General features: G+C 45.5%; 1 long non-coding RNA gene across 1 annotated transcript; it reads left to right on the forward strand.

Moving 5' to 3' along the window:
* Nucleotides 1-1,665: 1,665 nt before the first annotated feature.
* On the forward strand, nucleotides 1,666-19,520 carry LOC141373258 (uncharacterized). The gene is made up of 3 exons (XR_012379027.1): nucleotides 1,666-1,730; nucleotides 12,028-12,084; nucleotides 19,350-19,520. It is a non-coding gene; the product is annotated as an uncharacterized lncRNA (long non-coding RNA).
* Nucleotides 19,521-20,620: the final 1,100 nt, after the last annotated feature.

The following is a 20,620-nucleotide window of genomic DNA, read 5'->3' on the forward strand; positions in this document are numbered from 1 at the left end:
AAGGAAAGAAAGAAAGAAAGAAGAAAGAAAGAAAGAAAGAAAGAAAGAAAGAAAGAAAGAAAGAAAGAAAGAAAGAAAGAAAAGAAAAGAAAGGAAAAGAAAAGAGTTAAAATAAAACCATTAGGATGGATCCTAATGCAGTCGGACTGGAGTCCTTACAGGAAAAGGACAGCCGGACACAGGGACATGAGGAAAGCACCGTGCGCGGAGGAAGGCCAAGTGAGGACCTCACAGAAGCTACCATCTACAAGCCAAGGAGAGAGGCCTCGGACAAAACCAGGAACCCTGCTAACACCTTGATCTTGGACTTCCAAGCTCCAGAGCTGTGAGAAAATACATTTCTGTTGCTAAGTCACCCAGTCCATAGTATTTTGTTATGGCAGCCCGAGCAAATGAATACAATTTTCCAACAGTGTGAACCAGTATAAGAGAACACTGGTAGTTTCTGCCCCGGAACATCCATTTGCTCCTCCCCCCCGTTCATTCATCCCTTCCCCCAGAGAACATAAGCAGAGTCCCATCCAGCCTGCATCTAGCTCAAGATTTAGGATCTTCACATGCATTGGAGTAGGCAAAGGTCTTTTATGTCCAGGCTCCTGGCTTCTTTGGCAATATGATTCTCTCAAAAACTTAGGAGACTTCTATTCTGTCTGCTTCTAGTCAATTCTGTGTTCTAGCAACTCTACCCCAATTTCTTTTCCAGGTCATAAGTCTCAGGTGCCTTATTTTTATTTGCTTCCTCATGCCATTATTTCTCAACTTAATGCTGGCTACCTTGAGGCTGTCAGGCTTTGGTAGGAAGGTACAGCCTATGGATTGATTTTTGCTGATTCACTGTGTTTAGCTGAGAAGATTCACTGGGTCTACATGGCTGACATTTGTTTTTAAATTCAGACATTGGACAGTGTCTGAGAATGAAACCTTCAATGGATTAAACGTTGGAGGTTGGGGGACTGTTAGTTATAGCAGTTAGCAGACACCCGCTAATAGAGTGATTACTTTTATGTGGGGAGGTAGAAGGACAGATGCCAAAAAGAAAGATGGTTTCCTAGAGGAGGCATTTTTTATAGCTTTACTGAGGTACCATTGACAAATAAAACTGTAATATATTTTAAATATACAACCTGACGGCTTGATATACGTGTACATTGAGAAAGGACTTCCCCATCAAGTTAATGCACACATCCATTGTGAAGAGGTACTTTTTTCCCACTGCTGCAAGGACCTGAATTTCTGACTATTTCATTTCTTTTCATCTTGCAAATTGGCCGGTTCTTTCCTGAGCTCATCTTTTTCTTGTGATATCTTGTTGAATGCAGCCAAACACAACCAAGACAGTGCATCCTCTTTTCCTAAAGCATGAGTTTTTGACTTCCAAGTTATCATAGGCAACAGTTTTCATTCAATGTTTTCTCTCAGCATCACATGGGTTTCCAGTTACCTAACCTGCTACATCTCTTTCCTTCTCCCTCAGCCAGCGCCTTGTATTTTAGTTTTTGTTAAGGGAGTGCCCCACTTCAAGAAACTCCTATTAGTCAAGGAAAGGTAATTGCTGAAACAAACAGCAGCCAGATCTGAGTGAACACAGCAACAATTGCTACAAAATCAAAGTTTGTTCTTTCTCATGTCCCAGCACAAAGTTGACTGACGGAGGGTTCGGGTGGGAGAAGAGAGAGCTTTGTTCTTTGCTGGCACGTAGGGACCCAGGATCCTTTCGTTGTGTGGCTCAGGTAAGTGTTAAGGCACTAGACCACTTCGCTGGATTATGGCGTCTGGTTGGCAGGCGAGGGAAGAAAGATCATGAAGAAGTTTGTGGGAAGTTTTTTTTTTTTTTGAAAGATTTATTTATTTATTTGAGAGAGCGAGAATGAGAGAGAGAGAGAGTACATGAGACGGGGGAGGGTCAGAGGGAGAAGCAGGCTCCTCGCTGAGCAGGGAGCCCGATGCGGGACTCGATCCCGGGACTCCGGGATCATGACCTGAGTCGAAGGCAGTCGCTTAACCAACTGAGCCACCCAGGCGCCCTGTGGGAAGTTTTTGAGGCAAGCCCGCAAGTACTTATGTACTGATGAGAACTAGTTACATGACCCCACTAGATGGGAGTGCTCTTGGAAGTTCAGTCTACTGGTAGTCTGGGAAGAAATGCAAACAGAAATTGGTGCCCAGGAGCATTCTCTGTCCACTCTCTCCTTCCCCCGTGCCCCCGGGTGTGATGGACACAGGGGTGCACACACAACTCTCCCTTCAAGGAAGCACCTGTTGCCCCAGCTGCAGGGAGGGCTATCTACTGACAGTCTTCGACTCTCAGCCTCTGTACGAATTGCCTCAGCTGCAAAAAGCCACCTTATCCAAGGTCACGGTTTTCCTGAGGTGGCCCCACTGCATTCAGTGACTGATCAAGACGGGAGGTATTAGGGCCCAGTAATTTTGACCCCATACGGCACAGCTCTGACATGGGGGACATTAGCTCCAGTTCCCTTGGGGTTGGCAAATGCCGTTGGTGGGTCTGTTTTGTGGCTGGGCTTCTCCCTCTCTCCAACTGGGCTTTCCCCTGCTTTCCACAGGTATTCATCCCAAGAGTACTAAACTCCATTTCAGGGTCGGCTTCCTTGGAGGACCTAAGCTGTGACAATTGGTATATATTGTCAGTACTGCTCTCAGGCTTCCTTTTTATTACTGGACTGTTTTGCTGTTTTCTGCCATGGCCCCAGCTCCTGTAACAGTCATTGACCAGTGTGTGCTCACTAAAATATATTTTTGCGTGAACGTCTATCTAAACCTGTTTGCTTATCTGTTGTTCTCCTTTGCCAGGCTAGTTCCTCTTCGAGGACAAGGCCTGAGTGATCATCCTCTCTGTGTCACTAGCCTCTAGCTAAGTGCCCGACACTTAACCATTCCTCCAAAAAACATGTTTGGGGTTTTGTTTTGTTTTGTTTTTGGTGAATACATAAATATCATGAATAGTTGGAGAATGGAGAGAAAGATCTTTCTAGACCAGGAGCCAGTCTGGAATTCCTCTGTGGAAAGCTGCTGGCGAGGGGGGTGAATGTCTAGTGATTTGTCTGGAGCTCATACTTGATAATGGGTGTATTTTTTTACTTAGTGTATTTTTATCTAAGGTGGACAGTAGAGATTTTTAGAGGGTCAAGCCTGCCCAAGCCACCTTGGGCTCTGCCATCCCTGATGCTGAAGGCATTCTCCTGGGCATCGAAGGCTGGAAGCCTACATGGAGGTGAGGGGGGACATGGATCTCTCCACACCTGTTTACTGAGCACCTGCACCTGAGGCCTGGCAGGAGGGCCTGTGAGGGGAGTGGGTCCCACAGGCTGTAGGCCTGCTCCTTAGGACACTTACAGGGAAACTAAGGCGACCAGACAAATACGTCAAGAAAAATTAAACATCCTTGGGTGGGTGAAACCCGACAATACAATTACATAGGCCACCCGGGTCACCTCGGAGGCCAGGAAGAAACAACAGAAGGCCTCTGCTTTGAATCGAGGCCATCTGTTACCTGTTCGGTTTTCGGCACAGACGCGCAAATAGAGATGGAAGTCCAGAGAGAAAAGGGGATTAAAAAAAAAGGTTTTAGCTGCAGTTGAAATAAACAGAAGAGGTTGATTGATGAGAGAAAGACTAGGAAACCAGAAGGTATATGGGAAAATAGATGAGCGAGGATTGGTGGAAAGGGGGTGGGGTAGGAGGGAGTGAGAGAGAGGCTTTCCGGCTGGACCGCGGGTTGGGTCCTCTCCAACCTTTCAGGCAGCACTATTCCTCACACGGACTCGCCAGCCTTGTTTGGGGTTCCCAAGGGGAACGCATGGTTCCTGCACCAGGCCCCTGGCCCCAAGAGCTCCCCGCCAGCTCTCACAGCAACAGGCTCCCCCTCAGGGCTCAGCCTCCTGAGAGCCCGGGGCCTCCTGCTCACTGGTCTGAGAGGCAGCGGCCGTGGGGGTGCCGACAGACGCCTCCCCTTCTCTGTCCCACTTGAGTCTTCAGGTCTGCCTTCCTGTGTGCCCTCCTGCCCCACGCAACCCTGCCGTCCTGAACCGCTCACGGGGGAAGCGAGGAGCCCAGTCGTCCTCTGCCTCTTCTGCAAATGGCGAGCAACGTCATGTCCAAGATTGAAAACAGGATCTGACAGGCCCAAGTCCTCTTGGGTGAAAATTTCATGGTGTGATGACAGGGAAAAGTGAATAGGAGAGTTAAAAAAAGGCTCTATAAAGACAATATAATACTAATTAATGGAGTTGGGATTTTGTTCCCCAACTGCTCTCAAAATAGTAACATACTCAAATGAGAATGTATATATTTACTTTTTCAGATAGAATCCAGCACAAAGGCCTACTATAAGCTAACCAGAGGCCGGGTAATGTGAAAATTTAATTCAATGAGCTTTGGTTAAGTGCCTTTTCTGGTGGGATGGAAAGAGGACCGGAGCAGAGTCAGGAGGCCCCCGTTCCACCAACGTGGAGTCACATGAACCGCATGTTCCCTGCTGGTTACAATTTTGCAGCCTTTCGGAAGAAGACGTTGGTCAACGGTGTTCAGAGTCCTCTCTGGTTGACTGTGCGGGCCCACAACAAAGAAAGGGGGTACAAAAGTGGTTCCAAGCTGATGAACGTCCAAGGAAGATCCCCTTGGGTAGGACTCAACAGGGGCACCTTATGCCAATTCATGAGTGCCCCCAAGCTGAAAGTGGGGGACTTATTGGGCTGGGTGAGCAGAAGTGAGGTAGAGATGGAAATGCAGACGGACTGGAGGAAAAGCGCGGTGAGGCAGAGAAAGGTGCAGTTTTCCACCAAACTCTTTTCTCTGGACAGGAACACGGTTAGGCACACGAGGCAGCGTGCCCCAGTGCTAGGTTTCCCCATAATCTCCAGTTTGAGGACCGCCCCCTTGTGATTGTAGGTCTTTCTTATATTAATTTATTGAGACTATACATACTTATAAAAAGCTACATGGAGCTCTACCGGTTTTAAATGCATTTGCATTACAGTAGCATTTACCTTAATTTGAAAAAAATACTAGTGTATTTATATCTAAGAAATATTTATTCAGACTTCAAATTAGGTACCTGGATTCAGGAATCCTGCGTTCCCGTAATTTCCCTGGTCCTCCAGGGTTTATTGGCTGCGGGCGGGCAACCAAAGGGCTAGGGCGGTAGTTCTCAAAGTTGGACCCTGGGCCAGCAACGTGTTAGAAATGCACATTCTTGGACCCCACCCTAGACCTACCAAGCACAGAGCAGCTTCTGCTGTGAGCAGATCCTATGACTTCTGACAGGCACGTGACCCCACATGGGTCAGAGACAGAGCACCGGAGCCCCAGAGACATTGGAGAAGCGCCCGGGTCCGTCCAGTCCTGCTTCAGACGAGAGCCCTCCCACTACTAGGCATTTGGATCTGGCAGCTGGGGACACAAAGCCTCCCTACTCACGCTTCCCTTGACTGTGGAGGGAAGCTGCAGGATGGAGCGGGTCTTCCTATTCTGGACCCTCTGGGAACAGCACCAGGCACAGCTGTCCCTAATGCATGTGGAGCTTGGGCCAGATCTGGGGTCGGCAGGGCCCTCTTCATGCTGGAGGGGTGAGGAAAGGTGTTGTGATGGAACTGGGGAAGGAGTACATTCCCTGGGGCTCAGGCAAGAATGTCAGGGTCCTGCAGGTCTATTGTCTCCCACCTGACAGGGCCACCTGACCAGGATCCAGCAACCCAGTTATCGAGACAAGGGGATAGGACTTGAATTTACTGAGATCCAGCAGATGGCCTGCGCTCTTCCAGTCCAGGGCAGCCCACCCTTCCAGCCTCCCGCTATTACCTCCTGGGGAGCCCGTGGTTTAGACTGGCATCTGGCCTCGGCCACAGACTGAGCAACATCTCTCACAAACTCCCTTCAGCTCCCTACGTCCCAGCCAAGCTGGACCATGTCCCTCTTCTTCACACATTCCTGCCCCTTTGCTCATGCAACCTGGAGGGCCTTTCCACTCTCCCAGCGCATCCCAACTCTGCCCAGCCCAAATTCCACTTTCTCTGCAGGACCCTTAGAAGTGATGTGTACCTCCGCTCAGGGCCTGGCTGCTCTGATCAACCCAGAGGGGCTGACCTCTGAAAACAGGAAGCCTGTCTCATACCCATCTCCCCTTTCCCTTCCACTTTTCCACCCCTTTTGGGCGCAGCATCTACGCCATGCTGAACACCAGTTAACGTGGGGTGAGTACTGGGGCTTAGCACTGGGAGCCCAGACCGCCCAGGGAGCCAGCCCATCAACATTAAAGAAGGCTGAAGAAGATGATGACAGAAGTGGTGTCCTGTGGTCTTGAAGTCCTTGTCACCTCCCAGAGAAGACAGAGAGCCTATCTTCAGGAGAACGGAGCTGAGATGATGCACCATGTTTTCTGGGCTGTCGGCTGTCCCCAGTGGTCATTCTTAACCCCTGGAAAGGCTGTGCTTAAGTCATGTTTCAGAGGAAAATGTGTAACCCAGACCAAGGCAGGCTCTTGGCAGAAGCAGCGGCAGGAGAGGCCAAGGACATTTGTTGGGAGGGGGAAGCGGCCCAGGAAGTCTGTTCACTGCTGCTTCTCCCAGGGGATGCGCAGCTCTATGCTCCCACCTTCAGCGTCTCTTCCTTTCCTGTTTGCCTTGAAACATCCCCAGTCTGGGCCAGTCTTGGACCTCAAGCCCCCTACTGAAGTCTGTTGGGGAGCAGGGAACCGCACTGAGGATCGGGGAGCAGCCAGCCTGGATGATGGGCAGCCCACGGGACGGTGAAGCAGAAGGCTGGTCTCTTGAGCCACACCTCTTTGGGGGCAGAGCTCTTTGTCCTTTCCCCCTTATGAGGTTGCTCTTTTCCCTGCCGATACCCAGGGCATCTGAGTGACATGGGCACCTGTGATAGTAAGAGCTACTATTCCCCAACTCCTACCATGCCCAGGCACTGTTCTAAGAGTTGCACATCATCAACTCATTTCAATCCTCCCAGCAGTATTGTGAATTGGTCTCTATTTCCATCCCCACTTAATAGCTAGGGAAGCTAAGGCACAGAGGAGATTAATTTGTCTAAGATCATACAGTTAATAAGTGGGATTTTAACCCAGGATTGTCAATTCCAAAGGCAGTATTGATTCTGCTGTTTCTGCCCAGGACTCAAAACGCCACTGAGAAAACGCTTGCGCTGCCCTGAATCAGTCACCTCACCCTCCCGGCACTCTTTCCTCAGTGGTAGGGAGATGGTGATATTGGCAAGCAATTGCCCTGAGAACTCATCAAGGGCACTTTGCAAAGTGCTCGGATGAGGAGTGAGAGCCAGGAGACATCTGCGTAGAGGCGGCCTGGGCGGGGGCTGGGTGCTGAGATGTTCCCCGAGGGCACCGTGGTTAAAGACAAATAGGATGGCAGAGCAGTTCCCAGAGCTGGGCACGCAGACGAATGAGGCCTTGGCTTGTTCCCACGGATGATGGCAATGGGTCTTCCTCCTTGTCTCCCAGGACTCAGTGCCCAATTTTCTAAGATAAACTAAAGTAAGCAAGAAAATAAGGAAGTCCAAATTTCATTAGCATTTCCGGGGAGAAGGAACCCCTCTGGTAGATGAAGTCCCTAGAGGCCCCCTGTAGCTTTTTCCCAGCATCTAACTGCCTCATTCGGCTTCTCACTACCAAACTCGGCTGCTGGCTCTTTCCCAGTGTCCAGTCCTGGCCCCGAATTCCATTCTGAATTCCTGAGTGAGGCAGTTGGCTGCACCAGCAACAGGCAGCCGTTCCTTCGGGAAAGCGTCTGACCTGGTCACCATCTTCCTGCCGCTAAGACTCAGATTTGGTTTTGGTTGGTAGAAACGTTTCCTTAGCCTGGGTGGACAAATAGATACATACTGACTCACAGCTTCTCTAGGTGACCACGTTTCTCACAGCCAAGCCTGATCCCAGAAGAGTTTAGAGCATGTGACTTCCTATGTTTTGGAGTGACGGGAGCTTTGAGTTGGAAGTGACCCCAGACTTCATGTAGTTGGACCCCTGTTGACATCTGAGTCTTTTCTATCCCGTTCCCAGCAATTGGCTGTCCGGCTTCTCTTTGGATGCCATCCCTGATAGGGAACTCACTATATCCCCAGGTCAGCTCAGATGGCGAGGGTAAGTCTTCAGTGTTCTCACAGCCAGACTCTATCTGCTCAAGCAGAAACTCACTACAGTGAAAATCAGGACCAGGGAACTCTGAAGATCCACTTAACTAATCCCGCGAGGGGCTCAGCAGTGACCCCTCAGATGTCAGGTCTGAGGGGCTCTTGCAGTTCATCCGCTATGGCCGCTTTACTTTGTAGGGGCAGAAGCAACTCCCCTAGAAGTGATCACCAGTGACAGTGTCTTCCTCTGATTATACTAACAGCTAACACTGGCTGATCCCGTATTATGTTCCAGGAGCTTTGATGATTGCTTGAAGCTGCATGATTTCATTTAATTCAAGCCATTATTATTAGACACTTGCCAGGTGGGTATTACTCATTTTAACAAATGAAGTGACTAAGATTCAAGGAGGTGCAATAATTCGTCCAAAGCCACAGAACCTAATTCACGGCAGAGGTGGGACTTGAACCCAGGCCCGTCTCAGCTATTCTGTTAGACTCTTGGTGCTACATCCAGCTTCATGGAAGTTAAAGAGTGTTGGATTTTCTTCTGTGTTAGAAATAGATTGGGACTTATTATCGGGATGTAAAGATTCATGTCAGGCTCTGAGTTCATGTACAATGTTGAACTTGGGTCTGTGCAAGTCGGAAAATGAGGGGAAAATATATCACTGAATGATAGAAATCTTGTTCAGTTGATAATTTGCTGCTTGTCTACACATCTAGCCAGTTTCTCCCTAGCTGGTTTGTCTGTGTAGTTACAGTCTAAAGGCCAGAAAGGTAACTGTCATTCTCGTCGGGAGACTAATTTGTTTCATTTCCTGACTCCTTTGATCTCCAGGTGAGACCATGAGATGTAGGAGGTGCTTGATATTTAGTTTACAAGCACAGAGCTCCCAAAAGGTTTTTTGTTGTTTTAATTTGGAGTGAGAAATGACGGTTTAGCTGGAAAAGAAGTTAACATGATCTTATTTAAAACAATGGAAAGAACTTTTTAGCAATTGGTTACAATTATTTTTCTCTAAGGCTAAAACTCCTGTTAAATCAAAGCTACAACTTGAGAATTTAGCTGTGGGAATTGATCTATTACGGAGACACCGCCTTTGGGTACTTGAGTTTTTCAGTGCTGACTTAATTAAGTTTTAGAGCATCCCAAGGCACTTGTCAAAGCTCTCACGTCCTCTCCCGTCCCTTCCCAAAAAAGGCAGGAGAGGAAGTTGGCAAAGCTTCTGCATTTCCATTTGGTTTCTCAAACAAAATCTGCTGGGTTGGAAGGTGGGATTTCTTATTAGCTTGAGGCCGGTTTGGCTAAATAATTTTTTGCCTTGTCCTGAAGTCATATCACCCTTTGCTGTTGCACCTGATGGAGCCGCCTTTCAGAAAAGAGAATCTCCTGCATGCAGGAGGCAGAATCTCCCTTTGCCTCCTCCCGCCACCTTGGAGAGAGCTTTTCACCAAAGCTCCGTGTCCCTTTTCACACAGGGCTGGTGCTGCTGGGCTGGGGGCACAGTGGTTCTGACCAAGGTCTGAGGCCTCCTTTTATTGCCATTCTGGTGACCTGGAACAGATTCAACAGATTTGTATGTGCAATGAATACCCGCAGTATGTACATTCATGGATATTTATAGCTATTTCCATGAATCTTTGGACTCTACAGATGTATATTCATTGGATAACTATGTAAGAGTGAAATTGATAAGTCAAATGGCAATTTGGTTTAATAATTGTGATATGCATCAAATTGCTGTCTCAAAAGACTGCATCTGTTCAAACTCCCACTAAATGTTTCTTACTCTACGGTCTGTTTCCCCCGTACCTTTGTCAACACTAGGTAATATCAGACTTTCTCATTTTTGTCAGTCAGAAAAGTGAAAAGTGGTGTTGAGTTGTTTAAACTTGTACTCCCTTATTTAGGAGTGAGGTTGAAAATCTTTTCATGTATTTATTGGTCACTTGTTTTTATTTTTCTGTGGACTTCTGTGCATGTTCTTTGCCCATTTTTTGGTCTGTTTTTATTGAACTGTAGGAATCACTGACCTATGAAGTTGATGTGTTAAAATTTCATGTGTTGATATTAATCCTCTCCTCCTGGCTCCTCTCTCCATGACACATGTGATGTCCACGGACCTGAAATTAAAACAGGCAGAGGAGAAGTCTTTGGTGTCCCTTACCTGCACACTGCCTTTGAGACTTGATTGTCTATAACGATGAGAATTCAGTGTTCTTAATAATCTCTGGTTCCAAAGGAAACAGACTATCAAGAGATGGAAAGACTTAAAACAAGAATCTGAGGTGCTCTGAAACCAAGCCATCCTGGATCCAATCTGTTATGACAAGAATGCAATCCATATCAAAAACCCCTTCCTTTTAATCATTCTAGTCCAGCTGGAAGAAATCATTCCTGGTCTTAGCTGCTTGGGATAGCTAAAAAGTGTAGCCTTAGAAGCAACCTTGCTTTATACCACCTTAATCATTCCTGGTGTTTAATATTCCGTGTCGCATATTCTCCTGTATTCTGAGCAAATCAGACCATAAATAAGATATGTGACCTGCAGCTAGCTGAAGATCTTTGTGCTGCTTACTTGAATTTGGAGAGCCACCCCATGTGCCCAATGGTACCAGCAGGAGAATCCTTTATTGATTTCTCAATTGAGTATGTTTCTCAATGTATTGTGATCATCTTATCACCTGCCTCACCCTATTTGCCTGATGGAGACACATATATCCTTTAATTTGATCATCTATGTGTTCAGAACAGGAGATATGAGTACCTAACTGAGAACGGAGATATTTGGAATCTTAAGCACACACACACACATGCACACATGCACATGCACGCACACGCACGCACCGGATTCTTGCTGTGGGCTGTGCCTGTGAATGCATTACTGACTCTATCCTTGTCTTGTCTGTCAACCTCTCTGTTGTTTGGAAGAGAATATTAAATGAATTTATGGCATTTGTGACGTAAGGCACTGATGGGAAAAAATTCACTATATTCTTCATCCCTCCCACTCCCTGCTACTGAAAACTAAAGATGAAGAGGAAGTATTGAATGGAGCGAGAAAAAAAGAGATATTAAATACAGAGGAACAAAAATAAGAATTACAGCTGGTCACTCATAAGAAACTGTAAAGCCAGGAGACAACGGGGTTGGCGGGGAGGGGGGGCATTTTTAAAGTGCTGAAACAAAATGGCACATTCAGAATTCTATACCTAGTGGGGAAAAAGTCTTTCAAAAAATGAAGGCGAAAAAAAAGACTTCTTAAGACAAACAAAAGCTGGGAGAATTCATTACCGGCTGACCTGCACTGTAAGACCGGATAAAGTTTGGTGTTGGAAGGCTCATATTTGTTCAGCTTGCGGTTCTTGAAGATTTTTGGATGTGTGGTTTGATGTATTTCATTATTTGTGGAATTTTTTTTGGCTATCTTCTCAAATATTTCTCCTGCCCTATTATTTCTCCCTTCTCCTCCTGAGATTCTAATTATTCATGTAAGAGCTCATTTGATATTGGCACACAGCTCTGAGATGCATTCTTCCCGTTTTGTCTTTTTTTTTCTTTTCTTGTTTCTGTTTCAGTCTGGGTAATTTCTATTGACCTATGTTCAAGTTCACTGATTCTTTCCTTGGCTTTGTCTAGTCTATCGATGAGCTGTCAAAGCCATTCTTCATCTCCATTACAATGTTGTTTATTTATAGCATTTCCAACTGATTCTTCCTTAGGTTTCCATCTCTCTGCTGAAATTCCCCATTTTTTTCCTGCATATCATACACTTTTTCTATTAGACTCTCTAACTTATCCATCGTAGCTATCCTAAATCCCTTCTCTTAGACAACTGAGTCATCTTGGAATCTGGTTCTGTTGATTGCTTTGTTTCTTGACAGTTGTTTTTTGTTGGTTTTTTTTTTCAGGGGTTTCATAATCTTTGATTAAATGCAGGACATCCTGTGCAGGACAATAATATGAAGGTAGGTAATATTTATTCCTGGAAATGGGCACACCTTTTTTCTGTTAGGCTTTATGTGTAGGGTTTAGAGTTAATCTAGTTAGCCAAACTGGTTTTGGGTCTTATTGTTGCCATGGCGACCTTTAGTGCTGTAGTGGCTTCAATGTCCTCTAGCTTTACTTGTGCTTAGGGTAAAGGTTTTTCTCAATGTTTCTGCTCCATCCTCAGCTTTGGGCCTTCCCTGTGCAGCTCAGAGAGTGTCTGTCTTCATGTTCTTTTTTTTTTTTAATATTTTATTTATTTATTTGAGAGAGAGAATGAGACAGAGAGAGTACATGAGAGGGTACATGAGAGGTCCAGAAGGTCAGAGGGAGAAGCAGGCTCCCTGCTGAGCTGGGAGCCTGATGCGGGACTCGTTCCCGGGACTCCGAGATCATGACCTGAGCCAAACGCAGTTGCTTAACCAAATGAGCCACCCAGGGACCCCGGGTGTCTTCATGTTCTTGCTCCCCCTCAGCAGTAGACTGCTATTAGTGGTAATCCAGTGCCTCTCAGCCTGAATAGCCTGCTAGTGGGAGGGGCAGGGTGTTTTTTGTTGTCCTGATCCAGCCTCAATCTTAGGCAGGTTCTATGTGTCCCTTCCTTTTGGCATTTGAGCTTTCTCGGTAACTTTGCCCCTCCTCCCTGTGGTGGCGAAACTCTGCCATGTACTTCAGGCTGTTCCTGTGCTAAAGAGAGTTTCCCGTTCTCCTCCCATGGGGGCAGAAGACCTCTGATCATCTGGACCCTAGATGGTTTCCTGCCCCTCCTCAGAAGTATAAGTCTTCATCTTGTACTCTTTCCCCAGTTACAATGGGTTCCCTGGGGTGACAGGATTTGCCTTTCCCCTAGTGGCTTAAGGCTACAGGGAAAAGGGTTCTGGACAGGGCTTTATGTTTTTTCCTGTAGCATCAGCTGCTCCTACCTTCATGACGGCACCAGGGAGGGAACTTTCTCCTGTTGTCCCACCTGCTCACCCCCCACATCTTTCTTGAGAGCACCTGGTGGAAGTTCTTGGAGAAGAGTCTATGAATATGTGTGAACTCCTCGTGTGCCTGTGGTTTCAATTGTGTCTGCAATTCCCATGCTAGCCCACACTCAAGTTCCAGTGATTTATTTAAAACTGTAGCTTAATTCTTCTTACACCAGGTATGTCTTCCTCCCACACTCTGTCACAGAAGAACCAGTGCCCATATTGTCTCTTCTCTGAAGATCCTGCTTTTCTTAGATTTCAGGCCACTTTGTTGCCTTGAAACCTCAGCTCTTTGATGGGTTTAAGGAAAGTTATAATTTTGGAGTTCGGCTGGCTTCTTGTTGTTCTTAGGGTAGGAGAAATACTATTTCCAGGTCCTCAGCATGACTCAGCAGTACTCAGCCTCTCTAGAGCTTTATGCTTATGCACCCCTCTCGTCTGCATGTTCCTTGGGGAGCCATGTCTCAGTTATTGATGTACCCTCAGTACTTGGCATGAAGAGGGTATCACTAAATGTGGAATGAAATGGGCTTTGCAGCTGACAGCCATGAGGTCAGTGAGGCAACTAGAACTGTTGGCAAAGGCAGGGTGTTCCAGGAAGGACCAAAAACCATTGCAAAATTGTCGTTGGAAACTTCTGTGCCTCAGATTCTTGTATCTGTGCCCATTTACACTTGCCCTCCCTCACAGGCCCTTCTCTAAAGTTAGGATCTAATTTGAGGCCGTATCTGTCAGAGGGGAATGGATGCCTCTCACTTAGAGACTCTATCAAAGTTTGAGGACCCAGAGAATTTTTATTTATATATCCACCAAGTTTTTATTAAGCTCCATCTTTGTGCCAGGCACTTCTAGGTGCTCTCTGATCCTAAGTCCATTTTGGGGGCTGTAAATTAGTCCAACTGGGTCTCTATGAGTTGGAATAATCTAACTCAATAAACAACCTCAAATTTTCAGTGGCGTAACCCAATCAACATTTATTTCCCATTCATGGCAGAGTCCAATGCAGGCATCTGTGACAGCCTCCCAGGCTCTTTCAATGTTGAGCTCTTCCCTCTAATAGGGCCTCTCCATGCAGCTGGTTGATGATTAAAGAGAACATGGAGAAGAAACACCTACTTCTTAACCATAACAACACAGAAGTGAAACATATTGGTTTTATTATCTTATTGGTGAAAATTAATCACCTCATCCCCTCCTAGATGAAAGAGAAACTGGGAAACACAGTCCCTCACAGAGATACTGTTTTTTGGCAGCAGCTTTATGCTCTAGAAGGGGAACATCAAACTTTGCAGATGTTTGCTCTCTCTGCCATAGTCTTGAAGAGATTGTATGGGCTGATCAGTGCTGTTGATTGGTTGGTTCTACCAAGGATTAGGTCTTGAAAACACTCCATAGAAATGCTTCACAAGTATCCAGAGCTAGGAGGTATTTGGAGTGTGACCTTGGGAAGGTTAGAGTGTGAGATGGGGGAGACTTGGGGTGTGAGCAGGAAGACAGGGAAAGTGTACGTTGGGGAGATTTGGGAGTATGAGCTAACCAGTTCCCATGCTTTGGCTAGGCCGTGTGCTCGTTTGTCATACCAAGTGCAAATTCTTCTGCCTGCCACTTAAGATCCTTCTTAATCTTGCCCCAACATATTCACCTAGGCTTTCCCCACTACCCTGCTTGTTCCCTCTGCTCGCATTACATACCTCATCCTCTTCCTTACAGAGCAGATCAATATTCATTCATTCCATCCATTCATTGATTAAACATGGTGCCACTCTCTAGAGAAGAGCGTAAGAACAAATAAGTGGAGTCCCTATCCTCTGGAAGTTACCTTGCTTATGTGCTCTGACCTTTTCAGAATGAGCCCTTGCTGGGAACTCAAAATGCTGATACCAGAAAACTTCCTTCCATGGGGAAATATCTTTTCACTACCCTGCCTTTCCCTGAGTCAATCCTTACTGTAGATTCTCTGATCTGGTTCTGGCATCAACACAACATAAAAGCTCCTTCTATGGTTTTCCAGCAGTAGCCATCTAGTGTCTGTTAGTGATACACCAAGGTCAGGGGTTTCACTGCTTCCTGAGGCATCTGGTAGCAAGAACTAAATCTTGTTTCCCTTTTGGTCCTACCTTGGTCCTCTGGGGCTACACAGTACAAATCTACCCCTTGACCCACAGGGGAGATCTTCAGAGATTGATGGGGTCTTCTCTTCAGAAAGGCCTCTCACCAGACAACCCCTTCTTGATCTGAGACCCCGCTCATCTCCAGTTCTATTAAGTACACTGTGGGGGTTCTCCAGCTTCCCTGCCCCAAAATAACATGCCCTGTTGCTATCCTCAGATGCATCTGTTCATAGACCCCTGTCCCTGTGCTGGGTGATAACAAAGCACCGTGTTAAAATACAGCCTGACTTGATCTGGTAAAGCCAAAATTGAGTAGGAGGGGACTGTGAAAGACTCCCTGTAGATACTTTGCCCTCTTGCTCTTGATAACTTTAAGAAAGATGGTGCCTACATTTGAGCATATTCAGAAATGGGCTTGCAAAACGTTAAACTGAGTTTTCTAGAAGTTTTAAATTTGTTTTTCTCCCTCTGCTTTGTCATTTTGAGCATTATCCAAATAACATTCTTTTAGGAAAAAAAAGTTGGAAACTTCATAAAATATACTTTTATGCTGTAGTGGGCAGTAAAAATATGGCATCTGTTTAATTGATTATAATTCCCCTGGGAAATGTGTGTGTGTGTGTGTGTGTGTGTGTGTGTGTGTGTGTGTGTGAGAGAGAGAGAGAGAGAGAGCAGCATTTTAAAGTTCTTGCTTTGCCTTTGGTTTCTCTTTGTGTCCCACTTGAGTAATTTCCTCTCACATCTTTCTGTCCCTGGCCTAGAAGCCTGGTAAATAAGCAAGCCTCAGAGAGATCTAGAGAGCCAGCAACATCCTGGAAATCTGAGGCCATGAGGTTAAGCACAAAAAAATGCTCTCTTTCCAGGAAGGAATGACTGAATCAGAGCAATGACCTTGGCTTTCAATTAGTTCTCGTCCAACTTTTCCCACTCGTTACCTCTATGCCCCCCACCTCCACGTGCCCCAGGCTATGGAGGGGCTGGGACTGCCCCCCGCTGTCCTGCTCAAGTCCATCCTGCCTTTGGCATGTGCCTCGGGACTTCATGTGTCCACAAAGCTGAGTTGAGCCAAGCTTCCTGTCCAGCTCCAAGAAGAATGCCTGTCAGGAAGCTCAATTATTTTGAGAATGTGAAATACACTATTTTAATGGAGCCATTTTTCACATCGCTCTAGAAAAAGGATGTAGAGTTTGTTGTTGCAAATGAGTCTTGTTCACACCTGAGCACCTTCCTGATCTCGACACAACAACCTCTTGGTGCTTTTCTCTGCCACAAAGCGATTTTGGCTATGGTGTTCATCTCCACAGGTGCAGTCCAGTGAGACAGGCTATTGAAATGGAGGCAGGGTTGTTAGCAAAGGGCCCCGCCTTTGGACTTCATCCCCCAGTTACAATGCCAAGCCAAGCTACAGCAAAACATCAGACAGGGTGTTGAAATTTCTTTCTAGATCCTGTGCCTGGTCTTAAAATGAAACCATGATGTTAGCAGCAGGGCAGGAGAAACTCGTGCCTCTTGTGCTGTTTGGCTTCCACACAAATGGATAAAGTATTTGATAACATTTTACTTTTGGTTGATATTCTTCCCATGATAAACACCAAACTCTCTCCACTCAGTAGTAACAGAGAGTTCCCGGCAATAGAGACTGTTGCCAGGAGTTATATTCGGTGATTTTCTCTGTGTAGGACGGACCACTGGGTCCAATTCTTTGTTGAAATAGGTTTATATTTATCACAATAATGATAAATAAAGTAAACAATTAAAAAGACAAAGTAGAGGGTATAATTCGCATCTCCAAGCTACTGAGCTCCAAATACTTCACTACTTTGGAATTAAAAAAAAAAAAAAAAAGAACAAACACCTCATGTAGCAGTCATTGACTTTTCCAGATGAAACTGGACTATACAAACATACTTTGAGTATGTGCGATTTCACTTAAAGCAGGTCTCCTGGCTCAGAGACCTAGGGCAAAACCCAATCAATTCAGTGAAATGAATAATCCTTACTCTTTGATCACTTTGTGAAAGAGTTCGGTCTTATTTGAAGCCAGAAAAGAAATGCTTTTTAAGAATCACAGTTTCCTGTGCAGTGAACCTTGGTATTACTTCCCCCGGAAGTAAAGGCAGGGGAAGGGAATGCGGTAGGGAAAAGCCAAGCGACGGGACCGAAGTTTAAGGTTCTTTGAGACTCACCTTCCTGTCTCTTGCACCGGCTCAACACCAGCACTTCTGTCTGCCTGTCCACCTGCGGGGAGGAGAGTGTGGAGGACCGCGTAGACTGGGGACGAGGGAAAGGGAGAATGTGAACACATATCCTGGAGTCGGGTGTGTTTAGGTGCATGTTTTGCAGATGTGGAATAGGTTGATAACATTTTTTTGACTTTAAAAATGTCTTTGACCCCCACTGCATAAGAAACTGGCTTTACCAGCTTGGAAGATGAATGTGACTATATCTGTTAGCAATGTTCAAACTGATCACTTGGGCACCCCCCCCACCCCGCTCCCGCCCCAGGCAAATTTACAGGAAGTCCCATTCCACCCCGGACCTCCCTTCTGGTATGGTCTAGGAATTCTCAGGCACTCAGCCTGAGGGCCCTGGTATGGCCTGAAGACGGGAGGGAAGGGTTCCCTCCCCCTCAGTCTTACGAGCCAACGGCCAAGTGAGGGGGTAGATCTACTTGGAGTCCTTTTCTGATCTCAGACTGACCTTCTACTCTTGGGGATCTTCAAAAGAAAGGGTCAAGGGTTGCTTTGGGACTCTTCCCCCCCACCCCCCAGAGGCTCCTTGGCCTCTACAAACCCCTTCCCAGAGGAAGGCAGTGGGATGGAAGAGGGACATGCTCATGCTTGGTTTGGAAAATCTCCAAGTCTGTGACTAATTCCAAAAGGCTTAATCCTTCCCCACTCCCAAGTAGAATTCCATGTCCATGGTAGGAAGCTCTCACATGACACAAGCAGAGATGCAATGTTTCCTTGTGTCACTTACTAGAGAATTCGAGGCTTGTGGCAAGTGCTATAATGCTCAAAATGTATTCCTAAGAAATTTACCTCCACCTCTGATATCTGCCCCAACGGGAGGAGACACCTGGTAGTGGTAATATTAGTTTTAGGTCTGCTCACCCAGGTGTGTGCTACTAACTCAGAGTGTATATAAGTGTATATAACCTACTTTTTCGTATATAAGTGTATATAACCTACTTTTTCACAGTATATATAGCTACTTTTGTTTTTAGTGTATGTAACCTACTCTGATTGCTACTTTTCCCCCAAAACATTTTATTTTAAAATTTTCAATCCTATAGAGAAGTTTCAAGAACAGTACAATGCTGTACACTTATGATACTTTTCTGTAATACTCCAAAAATTAAGACTAGTACAATGAACACCTATATATCCTTCAACTAGAGTCACCAATTTTAATGTTTTGTCATATTTGGTTTGTCTCTCTCTCTGCACACACACGTACCCATTACATATATACACACACACACACACACAATTTTGTTTAACCATTTGAGAGTATGTTGCAGACATCATGATTCTTCCCCCTTTATACTATGTGTCTACAAAGAGGACATGCTCCTACATGGCCATGATCCCTTTGAGGAAATTTAACATTGATCCCAAACTTGTCAGATGTATAATCCATAATCAGGCTTTCCCAATGGCCATGATAGCTGGATTTTTAAAATATCTAGGATCCAACCAAGGATCATACACTATATTTAGTTGCCATGCTCTTCAGTCTCTTTTTATTTGGAATAGTCCCCTTGACATGGTTTTCCATCTTTCATGACACTGACATTTTTGAGGTGTCTAGGCAAGTTGTTTTGCAGAATTTGAATGTGTCTGATTATTTCCACATGATCTGTTTTATGCTGGACATTTTCAACAGGAACAGTGCATGGTTGATATTGTTTGCTTCACTGGCATCTCATGAGAGGAGCAGCATGAGATGTCTGTCTGTCCCATTATAGGGGACAGTGACATGTGACCGTTCAGTTGTGGTGTTGTCAGCCAGATTTCTCCTCTGTGACTACTATATATCTCAATTGGAAAGAGTATATTGAGAGAACATTCTACGTACTAATAATTTAAAAAAAATACTGTTAATAACTGGCTCGCATAATGGTCCCCTTTATCTCTTCTGTTCCCTTTTGTTTCCTGACAGGATTCCACAGCCATCCAAAGCACTGCTTTGGCAGGAATGCATGAGGCCTTTTATACAGCTGCCCAGCATTGATAACTGGCTGGTTGCTTGTCCACATTGACTCACATTGGATCGAAAGGCCCTCATTACCCTCACTGGTTTAATGATATTCTCTGATTAAACTTGGCCAGTCTGCCAGCCTAGAGGGAGCCTCTGTGGACTTTTCCTGTCTCTCTCTGGGTGGGAACTGACCTGCTGCTCCAGCCTCTTTTGAAAGAGTTCTGCACATATTTGCTTTCCCCTCTCTTTGGGACTACAGACGAGTAGATGAAAAGTACAACTCATCTTCCAAACTAATCTCATAAACATGACACAACATTAAAAACACACAAAAAAGACAAAGGAGTTTACAATGAGGGAACTTATGATATAGATGATTGGACTGGGAGTCAGGAGACCCAGGTTCAAGATTCAACTCTTGGATTCATAAACTATATGATTTTAGGCAACTCCAATTACCTCTCTGAATTTCAGAATTATTATCCCCAGAAATAAAATCTTATTTATGTCTGCTAGTGCATCAAACAAAAGAAACCAGATGAAGTTCCCACTGAAATTGGAGGATCACTTCAGTGTATGTCAGAACATTTGCTTTGGGGAGCCCTGAGGAGTACCTCAAAGAGATAAATAATTGTATCTGTCCGGGTAGTCCTGGTGATGCTTTAGTAACAAGTTATTCCCAAACCTCAGAGACTTAATACAACCAAAACTTCTTACTTATGTTGTATGTTCATAGAAGGATTGATATGGCCCTGCTTCACCTTGTCTTTACTCCATGACCTAGGCTGATAATAAAGCCCCTGTGTGGGACGTTGCTGGTCTTATAGAAGGAACAGAGACATGGCAAACCATATCTTGGATGTTAGAGCTTTACATTGGCCAAAATAAATCATGTGATCATGCCTGACATTACCAGGGAAAGGAAGTACCAACCTCCTGCAGGAGGAGCATTATAGGGAGGGACAGTGAAATGTTGGTTACCCCCAGCACAAGCTATTGCAGAACTCATCCTTGAAAGCAGCTGAAAAAAAAAGTTCAGTGATAGGCCTTTGGGACCATCTATGTAGAAATATTTTCTCAATATGTTAGGTCACCATAAAACCATAAACAGATTAATCAATCAAATATGAGCTCTGACTATTAATCTGTAGTTCAGCTATTTCTCACATGGCTAAATTTATGTAGTGTGCTACAGACCAGCAACAGGAGGTAAACACTGATTTCATGATAAT

This window comes from Callorhinus ursinus, unplaced genomic scaffold (genome assembly GCF_003265705.2).
Source record: "Callorhinus ursinus isolate GAN/ISIS: 27379988/994484 unplaced genomic scaffold, GSC_fseal_2.0 scaffold1, whole genome shotgun sequence".
NCBI lineage: Eukaryota > Metazoa > Chordata > Mammalia > Carnivora > Otariidae > Callorhinus > Callorhinus ursinus.